The following is a 12,453-nucleotide window of genomic DNA, read 5'->3' as shown; positions in this document are numbered from 1 at the left end:
CTTACCCCATTATTCTGACACATATTCATCTAGAACTCTTCCTTCATGTCTTCGTTGAGGAATATTATTAATAAATATAAGTTTACCGAATCGATTACGACAAAAATAATGATAATAAGTGAATTACGTGGATATTGGTGAGAAATAAACGAATAAATGAATAAAAATGATATTTATCATTGCATGTTTTCCAGTAACGTAATCATTTATCACTAATAATCTCTAGATAACGATCGGTAACATTGACACCCATTAACCAATTGTAAAACGGGCATTTTAAAAGTAAACAGTAAAACTTTGATAATCGCGTACGTGAGAATTGTTTTGCCTCGTCACTCTCTCTATCAATATCAAACGTTCTTGAAATAGAAGCCCTTCAACTTCTGCAGTTGACAACTAGATCCATTGAAACTCGGTGTACAAACCGGCGATAGAAAACCAAAACGACAAGTTGGAGATAAGATGTTGGAAAATGGTCAAGTGTACGTAGGAAAGGATGTCTTTCTGAGCCTCCTGGGAGTAATGCAAAGAACAAATGGTGTAGGGCATTGAGAGGTTGGAATAGCATCCTGGAGACTTGAGACAACCCATACTGACCATTACATCGATGGATTCTCAGGAATGGAACAAAGTGCATGTGATTCTCAAGTGTAGCACCGTGAAATCGTGAGATAACGACGTCGTTTGGACATTTCAAATCGAAGGTCGATCTCTAAGATTTGTAATGCCCTTGTCCATGGTCTGGTGATATTCCTTGTAGACTCACAATTTTTATAAACCCAAAGCATTTTTACTAAACGAGAGACCGTACCGCCCGCCAGTGCGCGGTCTGAAACAATTTCTGTAAAAAATTTACGACTTTGTAATCTCGCGCCACTTTCGACGGACCAATAAGGAATCGTCGCTTCATGGTTTCGAGATCTTCGAGATAATCGATCAGTACATGTCGATATTCTCCCGGACAAATTTCCTCAGAGGAATATTCCCCTAGAGAATAATCATTTCAAACAGAAAATTATTCGATCTCCATGAATAAATACGGAAATATAATAAATATAATAATGATTTTAATAATAATATAATTATATTATTATAATTATAATTTTATTTAATTATTATTATTTTTTTAACTTCCTAAATTTATTTTTATAATTTTTGTAATTTAGAAATGTACAAAATTCTTCATAAAATAATTAGTCGCTTCCCCTGCATTACGATTGTCCAGATGGCTATTAGTAATTATTGTTTTATTTATTGCTGCTTGCTTGAACTTATGTTCAAGCCATAATAAATTCCAGGAAAAATCATACCCAGGAATTTCCCTTGGGGAAGTCCTATTGATTCGTCTGTAATTTTATTGGAGGAAAATTTTCCATGATCAAAATATTTTCGGAGAAAAATCTTTTTCTGGAAGAATTTGAACGATCGTCTGACGGCCTTCGGCCAAATGAATGAATTTGAAAGAAATAGTTTTCTAACAATCAGGACACCAAATGCTCTGAGGCGAAGAAGAATTTTCGTTTTCAGTATCGAATTTGAGAGGTTCGCCGGAAGGCACGTTCCAGAAGACGAGTTGCCACCTCAGGGGATATATCGCAAACGGATCTGGGATCGCCAGCTGAAACGCCCCAGTGAAGCTCTTCAGATTTCTTCTATCCCTTGTGGGCTCTCTAATTCTCTCCCTTTTTCTTTTTTTTATACTCAAGACTGTAATACATGGGTGCCCACAGGGGTCCGAGATGGTGAACCAAGTTGTAATAATACTGACATCGCACATCGACTTTGATCTCATGGGGAGTTATGATTTGTGTCAAGATAGCTGCATATGCCGCATCGATTTAATGAGACAAACAGAAATAAAAAAAAAATCCACTTTTCGATTAGATCATATTGGAGATCGAAATAAACACTTGGAGAATTTTGAGACTTTCTCAGTCTTTATTATTCCTTATTAATGATTAATTATTATTAATTCTTTATTATTGGAAATTATAAGACTCTAGATAGTTAAGAGGTACTTTACTGAACGAAGACTTACAACGGACTAACTAAACATTACTAGTAAGGCCCACGTTGAACTCCTCTCCAGAGGGCAATATAATTTCCCCTTCCACCCACAACTGGTCTTTCTCAGGGATTTTTCTCTTTCTTCAGACTCTCTGATCGCCAGATATATTCTGAAATACATATAGAAGAGAATTAAAAAGTTTCCTTTTCTGCACGGGTTTGCGTACATAAACTCTAAGTTTAAAAAATTTTATTGAGAAAAATATATATAGAGACCCAAAGAGACCCAGAGAGACCCAACGGGAAAGCGTAAATTACAAAAGAGCGGTCTCAACATTTTTCACTGAATTCCCACAGTTTCTGAGATAATTGTACAATCCCCAAGCAATTTCTCTAGCCTTTAATAAGCTTATCAATTATTTTACTTATCCATAATATTCCCGGTTATTTGACTCTTAAAAAGCGTCCTGAAGGCTCGATGAATGGATTACAAGGATCTCGTTTTCAAAATAGAAACAATGAATTGCAACACACATGAGGAGAAGATATGTAAAGAAATGTGAGGATGAACTACACGTCACATCTCTACCTGGCATGGCTTTCTCAAAAGCCTGGGAGAGCTTTTGAATCCTGAAAAGATCAAAAGTCTTGCCCCTAGCTGCTGCAGGTCAAGCCGAGAGCTTCCTCCCAGTACTTTCATTCATTTCCCTACATTTTTTTTCAATTCCACCCACTCCTTTCCTCTCTTTTTCTGCTTGAGTTTCCTTTTACCAGATCGCCCGCACTCTGCATCTGTATCTGTCTCCCCACCAAATTCTGAGGTCTAAATGAATTTCATCCGAGTTGAAAACTTGAGACATTAATTGGAGAACTGTCATTCCACTGTGTAACAGAAACGAGGCAATCATCTACACTCCGAAAAATATTTAGAGTGAAATTACTGCAGACATGTAATGAATATCATAATTTTTATATTTATTTCTTCCCTATCCTGGAAAGTTAATTGCATTCCCCCATTTATAGATTACAAGAATTTTCTACAAAGATTTATTTCCACGGGCAGGCGAATGAATCGTAGTAATTAATGATTTTAATTGATTCGCATTTTGTAAAAATATTAAAATGGGACCAATGATTCCCTTTAAGTAAATGAGCGAAGGGCCATTTCAGCTCGAATGTCTTCAGGTGAAAATCATACTTGTTGAACTGTCTAATAGGCTGGGAAAAGAGGGAAGAGGGGAGTGGAGAAAGTTTCTGGAGTAATTTTTCACTTGGCCACGTCCACCAAAACTCGATTTGATACCAGATTGCAAGACTCGAGAGGAAACTTGGTCGCGGTTCAGTGCGGAAAATAGTTTCAGGGATATGACCGAAGGTGCACTTTGTTGTTTTATGTGGAATATTGTAGAATGTGTCGTAAAGGTTTTGATAAGCTTAACAAACCCTTGGAGAAAACCCTACAAATTCTAGGGAATTTCACATTCACTTTTTCCCATCTTTTGGAGAAATTCTTAAGATAATCAACTTGAGAGAGCAGTCCGCAAAGAATCCCTTCACATTGCATCCCATTTTATTATATCAGTACATCTACTTTTCGTGTGGAATTCTTTCGTAATGATTTTTATGATTTTCATAAAATTTAATGATGCGAAAATTGTAGTTGTCGACATGTCATAAGTTACGCAACTGTCAATCGATTTTATACAGTAGTTGATGATAATTCGACAATGCTGATAATTTCATTGACAATGAGAAAATGAAGAAACTTATAAATGCGGTTTTATAAAGGCGATGAGGAGATCTAAAATTACGAAAGAAAATGAGGAATGGGTTGGGAGAACTGAATTTAGAATCTACTCTAACAAAGGGACACTCAATATTTTTTTATTCCCATTATTTCTCTTTATGAATTCTAATATATTCTATATTTCAGCTGATTAGAAAGTTCACTCAGTCCAGATGTTTATTATGGAAACAAAATTTTCTTGTAGTCTGTAATTTACATCTTTATTAAATATCGCGTGCAGATATGAATTTAGTGGCGAAGTAATAAACTGTTAAAGATAATTGTTCATTTTATTTCCAGGTATAGGTAATTGCAATTAATTATTTCGGAGAGGATTTTCTGCGTCTGTCGAATTTTCTCATAGAAAATTTTCCGTAATCTGCTGTTGTGCCTTCAAAATTCTGTTTCTTGATTATTGAACAAATGGAATTTTTCGTCTTTCTTTCACTTCCACAGCGAAACGGGACATCTGAATTATTGGAGGACTTATGTACACTGATTACTAAATTATCTTTACATTTTTTCATAGAGTTTCATTATCCACCTTACGGGAGGGCAGGGCAAAACGGAGGGTGGGGCATGAAGAAAAAAAAATTATAAAAATCCTACAGTTCAACTACTTTTAATAAATCTAAAAGATTTATATGATTAAAATTATAAATAAAAATTATTTAAAATTATAATAAAATTATAAATCAAAATTATGAATAAAATTATAAATAAAAATTATAAATAAAATGGATGATTCTGAAAGTTTATGTAATTAGACTTCCTTCTCTTCTAAGTTCTTTCTCTTTCTCCTATCTCAATTTCTTTAGTTCATTTCTAAGATTAAATATTTGTTTCACATATCATATTATTCTCTGTAAACAATATTTTCATGTAAATAATTCTCATTTATACTTCTGTCTTATTAATTTTTGTTTCTGCATTGAAGAACTAACTCTGAAGGAAAATTATATTTATACGATATTAGTTTGAGTAGAAATTTTATTAATGAGGCGAGTTTTTCCGGAGCTTCTATTTTACCCCATTCTACAAAAATGGAAATTATACAAGAATCTAAAGAATTTGATGTATGAGGGTACCATTTATCCTGATGACACAGTACAGACTCATCTTGGTGTAAGAAAAACAACGACAATGGCCTCAATTGGCTCTTTCTCTCTCCGTGCAATGCGGCAGTTCCCTTGAGCATGTTGAGAGCATTAGGGAGTTTCTTGCTGGTGAAGAAAAGGGTGGGAGATTACCACCGATGGTAAAATTAGAGGCAATCATTCTTGGCTCAACCGATCTCGCCGATTACGATGGGTTTTCTGCCAGCTGCTAAATTTCGTGCCTCCGAGAAATTACAATGGCCCTATTTCACGATTAAAGATTCTGACGAATAATTCTGAGATATCTTGAATGATTAGTAATTGGACACCTATTTTTCCAGAAATATAAATCGTCAAAATTGCAGAAACATTGCTACTTCATTTTTGCTGGTACATTTCGTCAATACCGTATTGAGACGAATTCCTGTTTTTTTTTTAATTAAAATTGACTTGTCAATCTACTCATTGGGGAAGGGGTAAACTCTGTGGTACGTCAATCTGGTCTCCGGTGCAGCTGCTAACGACAAGTGACCCGAAAGCAACGGAATTAAGCGTCTAAAGAACGCGATTGTAATTTAACTTTTGTTAATGAGAAAAAAATACGAAAAATGCATTGAAAAAAAAATCTAAGAATTCACTCCGGCGGCAATTTCATTGCCTTTTTATATTTTCCAAATCTCAATACGTGCATTAGAACTCGGGGAAATAATTAATCAATATTTATTCGCCTGAATTTCGCTGGGAGGTAAAGCTTCAAAAATATAAAACATCAAGTAATCTTTTCAATGAAAACTAAAAATTCATAAAAATTTTCTATTTCAAGTTCCAATTTTCATTTCTATTTACTTTCTTATTATCAAACAAACAAATTTCATGATTGACTTGACATGTTTCCAAAACGATTCACTCTGCGCCAATAAATCCATTTCCTGAAACATTACATTATCCCACCCCTCCCCCCGCCCCACCCGATCATATTGACTCTGATATTGACTCCTTACAACCCCACGGATAAATATATCCTCATCAGATTCACTTGGCTGTACTTTCGCTCGATTACACAGTCTGCTCGTCTCCTCCTATACAATATTACCGTGAAATTACAGTGGAATAGGAGGTGTACGCGTCGAGACGAGACACAAACACCAGACCGGAAGCAAACGGTGGAGAATAAGACGAAGGGATGCGCATAAGTGGATTTCAAGCGCCTGAAGGGTTTATGAGTGTGTATGTGTGCATACATTCAAATGGTTCAACGATAACTTGTGTTATCTTGGCTTAATATGGACGCGTTTATGGTAACCGATATTTCACACCGTTGACTTGTACTACTTGTGTGGGGTGAAGGGGTGGGGGGTACCTCCAAGTATGTGCGAACGGTGCAGATGCACCCAGTCATAATTACATCTCGTAATGCAATGCTGCATGGGGTGGACATAAAAATATTTTTTATGTATATATCGTCGTTAATTGACAATTTTTCCCCCGACTCCTCCATTTTTTGTTCATCCAAAATTTACGGAGTACTTTGCACGCCAATAATCATCAATGTGGTACGGAAGTAAGGGAAGTACATGTCTAATGTATTGACTTCAATTATAAGAAAATTTAATTGAAAGAAATTCAATTAAATGTTTAAAAAATTACATTTTAATTAATTTTAATTAGTTATTTACTTTTATTGTGAAATGAAAATAGGCATATTTTTTTTGTAATTCAAAGAAAATTTTGAAAAGTTTTTAAAATGTTTTATTTATTTAAAAAATGATTTCCATCAGCAATATATAAACAAATATATCTCTTTAATTGGAAATCTATGTGCTCTTCAATTGGCATTAGAATTGCGATTTTTACGATGAAAATTGAAGTGCCATTTCATAAGCCAAGCAAGTGATATTTTCTTTATTATGAAATTATTCGGCTCGATGAGTCATCGCGAAACCATGGGAACAGGATTTACTTTTATAAAAATTGGAAGAAAAAGGACTTTTATTTTCACTCGGCACAGTAATTAGTATTTCATGGTCCCATATTTTGTTCCATAAGGAAATTTGAAAAGTAAATTTACGACTTTGCCCTCGTAAATTATAATCACCACTGTCGTAAACTATGTTGATGCGATATGTAAATTTGGGATTTTTTTGGTCAGTATATGTTGGAGAAGCGGATGAAGAGATTTGTGTTCTTCATGAATGTATATAGCAGTTCTAATTAGGATTGGAATTAATCTCGATCGATAAAGACATGAAATTGTATTTCGCGCTTTTTCCGCGAGATCGAATCGTAGTACCGTGTACCCTATACCGGTGGCGTCACAACTTGAAAGTCTAAAAGATTTTCGATATCATCCATCTTCATTTACATGCCCTCAGTCTTTGCGAAAAATTTTGCAAATCGAAGATAATGTTTAACAAAAGAAAGAAGCAATTACATTTAGATGAAGATGGATAAAAGTACATCAGGAAGGCTTTGGAAACATTAAGGAAGGCCATAGAACGACAGGCTTAAGAAAATCGGTTGGAAAATCAGAAAATCGGTAAAAGATTAAAAGAAACTTTTCCTTTACCAACAGCAATATCAAGTTGTTGCCAATCTCCATGTTCAAGGCCCGTAATGCCAAGGGCTTTGCAAATCAGGACTACACATAACCTCTATGTGCGCTCCATACAATTATGATAGAACTTCACTTACAGGTAAATTCGTTTAATCATACAAATGTCGGCATTCCATCTGAACTATGCAATTTCACGGAATTTATCACGAGAGATAAGAATGATGATTAAAAAACTAGTTATACCGGGGGTTTGCGTATCATCGTGTCTTAACCTATTGCGGTGGTTTCGCTATTGTGTTGCTACAAACTATATTACAACCGGAAGTGGCCGTCATGTCGTAGACCCCCACGGTTAGCTCGTAATTCAGTGTCGCGAGGTAGCCGTGCGCACAATACACCCGGTATTATACGTAACGTAACATTATATTACGAACGTTGGGTACTAACACTACATCGAGGGACGGTAAATGAAGGGGAAGCCCATAGCTCTGGAGAGTTGTACCACCTCGGAGATTTGCCAGTGTCTTCGACCTCTGAATCAGGTGTTCCATGAGATACAACAGCCATTCTCACCGTCAGTATCACTGCGCATAATAATTAAATACATTACAATAATCCCCTAAGAAAGAAATCGGGAAACGAAACCTGTCACCGATTTATGTCGCGCCCATCAATCCCCGGCGTTTTTCGTCGTGATTTTTTTTTACGAAAACAGAAAATTCGGATTTTTGAGTAAAAGTGCCATAACTTAGTGAAAAATCATCAGAATTTAATCTATCATATCCCATTTTCAAGCTTATTTAATACGCTTTCGAATGCATATACATTATATGAAGCCTATCTAAGAAGAATGATGAAATTAACTTGGAAACGAGGAAAAGCACCGGCGTCACGGTCACGGATTATTTTATAAGGGATTAGGTGCATTAAGATAGAATAATAACTCGTGGTTATGAGATCATTATTCAGGGAGGTATATTTATACGGACTATATAAATGTGACTCACTGTTTCGATAAGAACAGGATGATATTTGTCTTGGTGTGGTGATGGCGTATTTGTTTTTCCTTATCGTATCATGATGTTTACACCGAATATTCAATTACGACTATCGAAGAACGTGTTATTTTGAATATATTTCATCATTGCAGGTTCGAGATAAAAATTCTCTGAAAATTTCCTAAATGAAACGAAGCTAATGATGTTTGTCTCAAATATGATGACGTAGAATATTTTATCCATGTCACCGGAATTCTGGAATTACAATTCGATTATGGCTTCCACCCTAATTATTTCTTACGGTTTAAGACTCTCTTTATTCGGAGTCTCATTTCACACGTTATCTAAACCAATGTGTGCAGCTGCGGATTCTATACTGCACCGCAGTCGCATTCCTGTAGAATCTAGAACTAAGAAGGGGAACCACAGAAAACGTCATGCCGGTACAGTCGGTGACTCTATTAGCAACCTCAGCTGGAAAATTCTCACTCCACTTGTGATCCAACATGCAACACTAGAGTTCAACTCCTCAAACCTATCCCGAAATATGCCCTCAAATAATTAAACCTCATCTTCCTGATCCGATAATAATCTTAACATTCACTTGCTCCAAATTACATCACTTGTTTCCTTGAAGGCTTACATTTTTCATTTAAACTTAAACTTCAATTAACTTATCGCCACAGTAGAGGTCCCCTCGCATGCTCATCTCTTACTCTTATGATTTATTTTTTAATTAACCGAAGGTACCTACCAGAAAAGTACAATTAGTTACTCTCGACTGACGCCACCTCAGCTATGTCTCGCTAATCCATGCCTCTAAAACTCCACAAGAAAACTCATACATCGAACAAAACTACTGAAGGGAGACAAAAAGGAGCTACAGTGTATGACCAAAATTTGAAACAGCCCAGAGCTCTCGTAAACGTTCCAATTAACTTTACGCGATGTGGCTTTACCTAGCTTCAGCTCACTCGCTTTCTTCCCCCTCATCTCGAGGCAGTAAAGTCTCGAGAATACGTACATCGTGAGGAAGGAAGCACATGAGTACGAGGTGGAGGACATGTATAAGCTATATACCCCAATGAAAACCCTTTTCATCTGATTTTCGTTGGCTGCTCTAATCCCTTTTCTCACTTCCTACTAGAGCTCCAGGAATGCACGTCTAAAAAACTTAAAAAGGGAAACCTGTCAACTAAACTGACGACAACGAAAGGTGATAGAAAAACCACTTCCTATTTCCCCTCGAGGGAATATTGAATAATCTAAAAACCAAGAAATATCAAATTAAAAGCGCGGGAGTGTGAGTTGTATAAATTAAGTGAAACACTTGTTAATACTATTTACAATTTTAAACTTTACCAAAACCTGTTCCAAAAATCAAAAAATACTTGTCCGCAATCGTCCTGAAATGTACGATTTCGTCACAATGTGTGAGAAATGGAACTTTGCGTAAAAAGTCATTTTTGACCGACCGTGTGTAAAGTGGTGTTTTACGCACGCGCTGTGTGCGCTAATCCTGATCGATCCCCGGGTGTTGTAATGAAAAATATTGTTCGATACTTGCAAAACTTAATTTTTATAGCTCTTTACGTAGTTTGTAGGATTAACATTTTCCATTGTTTTGGTAAGTTGTGGAAATAAAATGAGTACTTTGTCCGCTAGCTGATAGAGGGTCGGAGAAAGTTCGTGTTCTCGAAGCATTGAGACGTTAACCAAAATTCCTACTGGGATTTCCACATCTCGTATCTCTTTCTCATCTACTCTCTTCTCCTTCACCTATGCAACGACAGTGGATACAACTTCTCCACCTCCATGCAGTGTAATAACTTTCGTTATAAACTTTGACTCTCACGACGGAGATTGAATCTAAATCCAACTTGTTGCCTGGGACATTCTCCCCTCTCGTGGTTTCACCATGTAAGATGGGCAATTGTGAGTATGAGCGGAGGTTGGAGGAATGAGAATATATTCGAAAGAGGGTGGAGTGCAGGTGAACTCTGGTCTTAACTGGTTAAAATACTTTAGAGAAGTTTTTCGTGGATAAACTCTGGGAGAAATGAAAATTGGAGGAAAAGTGTGGCTTAGTCGTGGGAACACTTGTTAGAATGATGATGAGGAGATGCAGCAAGCTAGAAAGTAGTGTTCTTAGTTTCTGGAAACGGAAGAGTGGAGTGTTGGGGTCGATCTTTCAGAGAATTTTGCATTTTTGGGCGATGACAGAGTTCAGCAGAAAATATTAAACCTTAACATAAACATTAACCTTAACATAAAATATTAAACCTTGTTATAATGAATAAAATGAGTTTGTGCACAGAGAAAAGAAATTAATTTTTGCCAATAATATTTTCTTCCCACCAGTAAATCTGGTGATCACTGTATAAATACTCCCATAAGACTTATTGATGCCAAATATATTTTCTTGTGGTTAGTAAATAGTCTTGGCTAAAGAAAACTTTTTTCTCAGTGTGGATTCCTCTCTTCATGTGAATTACCACAAGATATCTTTTAATAGTTTATCAATTAGGAAATTTGTGCGTGTAAACAATTAATGTTTTAATCAATTAAAATTTTATTATCGAGTTCAAATTAAAAATCAAGCGGAGACCACCCGACGGCCGATTTTATTGGAAAATGTGTGGGCGGATAAGGAGTTCTCAACGTATGTCTGAAGAAAGTATGAAATAAAAAGTTTTTATGTCATGTGACATTTTTATTACGGCCGGGTGCACTTTTTAAGAGTTTCTTCGATATAAACAATAAACAGTGACCTCATTTTTTAAAACAAAAAGAGGCATTTCGAAATGAGCAATGAGATAAAATACAAGAAAATGGTGATAACAGAAGAAAATCAAGTATTCATCAGTCAAATTGATTAATGAGCTCCATTATTATAATGAATCTGAATAAATTCACCGTCTCCTAACCGTCATACGGAAAATGGATTTAAATACATTATTGAATCACGAAGACGTGGAGGTCATGAAGAAAAAAAATGACAATTCCTTCTCAATTCTATGATGATCCAGAAAATCTCCCGGTTAATTAACTTCTCGTTATCATTAGATAATGATGTGTCGGTTTCCCTTTTGTATCACCTGATCCTTAATACAGAGGACAATGAAAGTGCATTATTAACGCTCATGTGTGTCTATTCACAATAGCAGCCCATTGACAGCTTTTCCCTAACAAGTAACCACCCACTTTACCTTGCTATCACTTCATCAGAATCTCATTTGGTTTATCCAATTACCACTCCGCAAATATTGTGCTTAAACACGAATCATCTAGGTGATTATTGGAGAGATGATGGTCAAGTGATTGAAAAATAGATTTCTCATTCGGATTGGTGAAACGATTCGTTGAAAAATTATCAAATCCCGTAAACAGAAAAGAATATATAGGCAATGATCTCTATTGTGACTGGGCAAATCGATTCACGAGTTCCCCACACATTTGCATTTTAATGAAAAAACTATTTTTTCGGATATCATGAGAATCACCCGTTGAATTGAGTTGAACGGAGGCTTAAAATTTTCGTTTCAATGCACTCTATCTATCTCCTGGAATTGAATATTTCTTCATATACTTTTTGCACCTGCAGGGATATAAATGGAATTTTTTAATGTATTGTATTTTTATGAGGCGTTGAGCGTAATGGGAAGTCCTTTTTAGAGAAAATCTAGCCTCAATCCGTGAAAAATTACAATTAACTAAAAAATTTCTAGATATATTTAACTTGAATTTCTGCTGGATATTTCTTGTGTGGCAACTCTTTATTAATCCATTCCTTTTCAAACAGAAGTAAACGATCCGTGTCCGTTTCCTTTTTATTCGGATTTTAGGTTAATTCCTCTCTGGCTTTCATATTGAAGGGAGATATTCTGTACTCATTTGAAAAATCCTTGAATAAGATTTTTGAAAAGCGTCTTTTATGCGAATCTCATAATTTTTCATGCAGACACCGCATTTTGAACTTGAAGATGTGATTTTCTGGTCGACCTCAATTTA

General features: G+C 35.7%; 1 protein-coding gene across 1 annotated transcript in view; it reads left to right on the top strand.

The window, feature by feature from the left end:
• The first annotated feature begins 7,386 nt into the window (after positions 1-7,386).
• LOC105270308 (uncharacterized) overlaps positions 7,387-12,453 on the top strand; it is an 83,997-nt gene continuing 78,930 nt past the window's right edge. The window contains exon 1 of the mRNA XM_011311163.1: positions 7,387-7,426. The gene's annotated coding sequence lies outside the window, so the exon portion shown is untranslated. The remainder of the gene's footprint in view (positions 7,427-12,453) is intronic.

Source organism: Fopius arisanus, unplaced genomic scaffold (genome assembly GCF_000806365.1).
Source record: "Fopius arisanus strain USDA-PBARC FA_bdor unplaced genomic scaffold, ASM80636v1 scaffold00083, whole genome shotgun sequence".
NCBI classification, from domain to species: Eukaryota; Metazoa; Arthropoda; class Insecta; order Hymenoptera; family Braconidae; genus Fopius; species Fopius arisanus.
The sequence above is the reverse complement of the archived record's forward strand: the minus strand, read 5'-3'. Positions and strand labels throughout refer to the sequence as shown.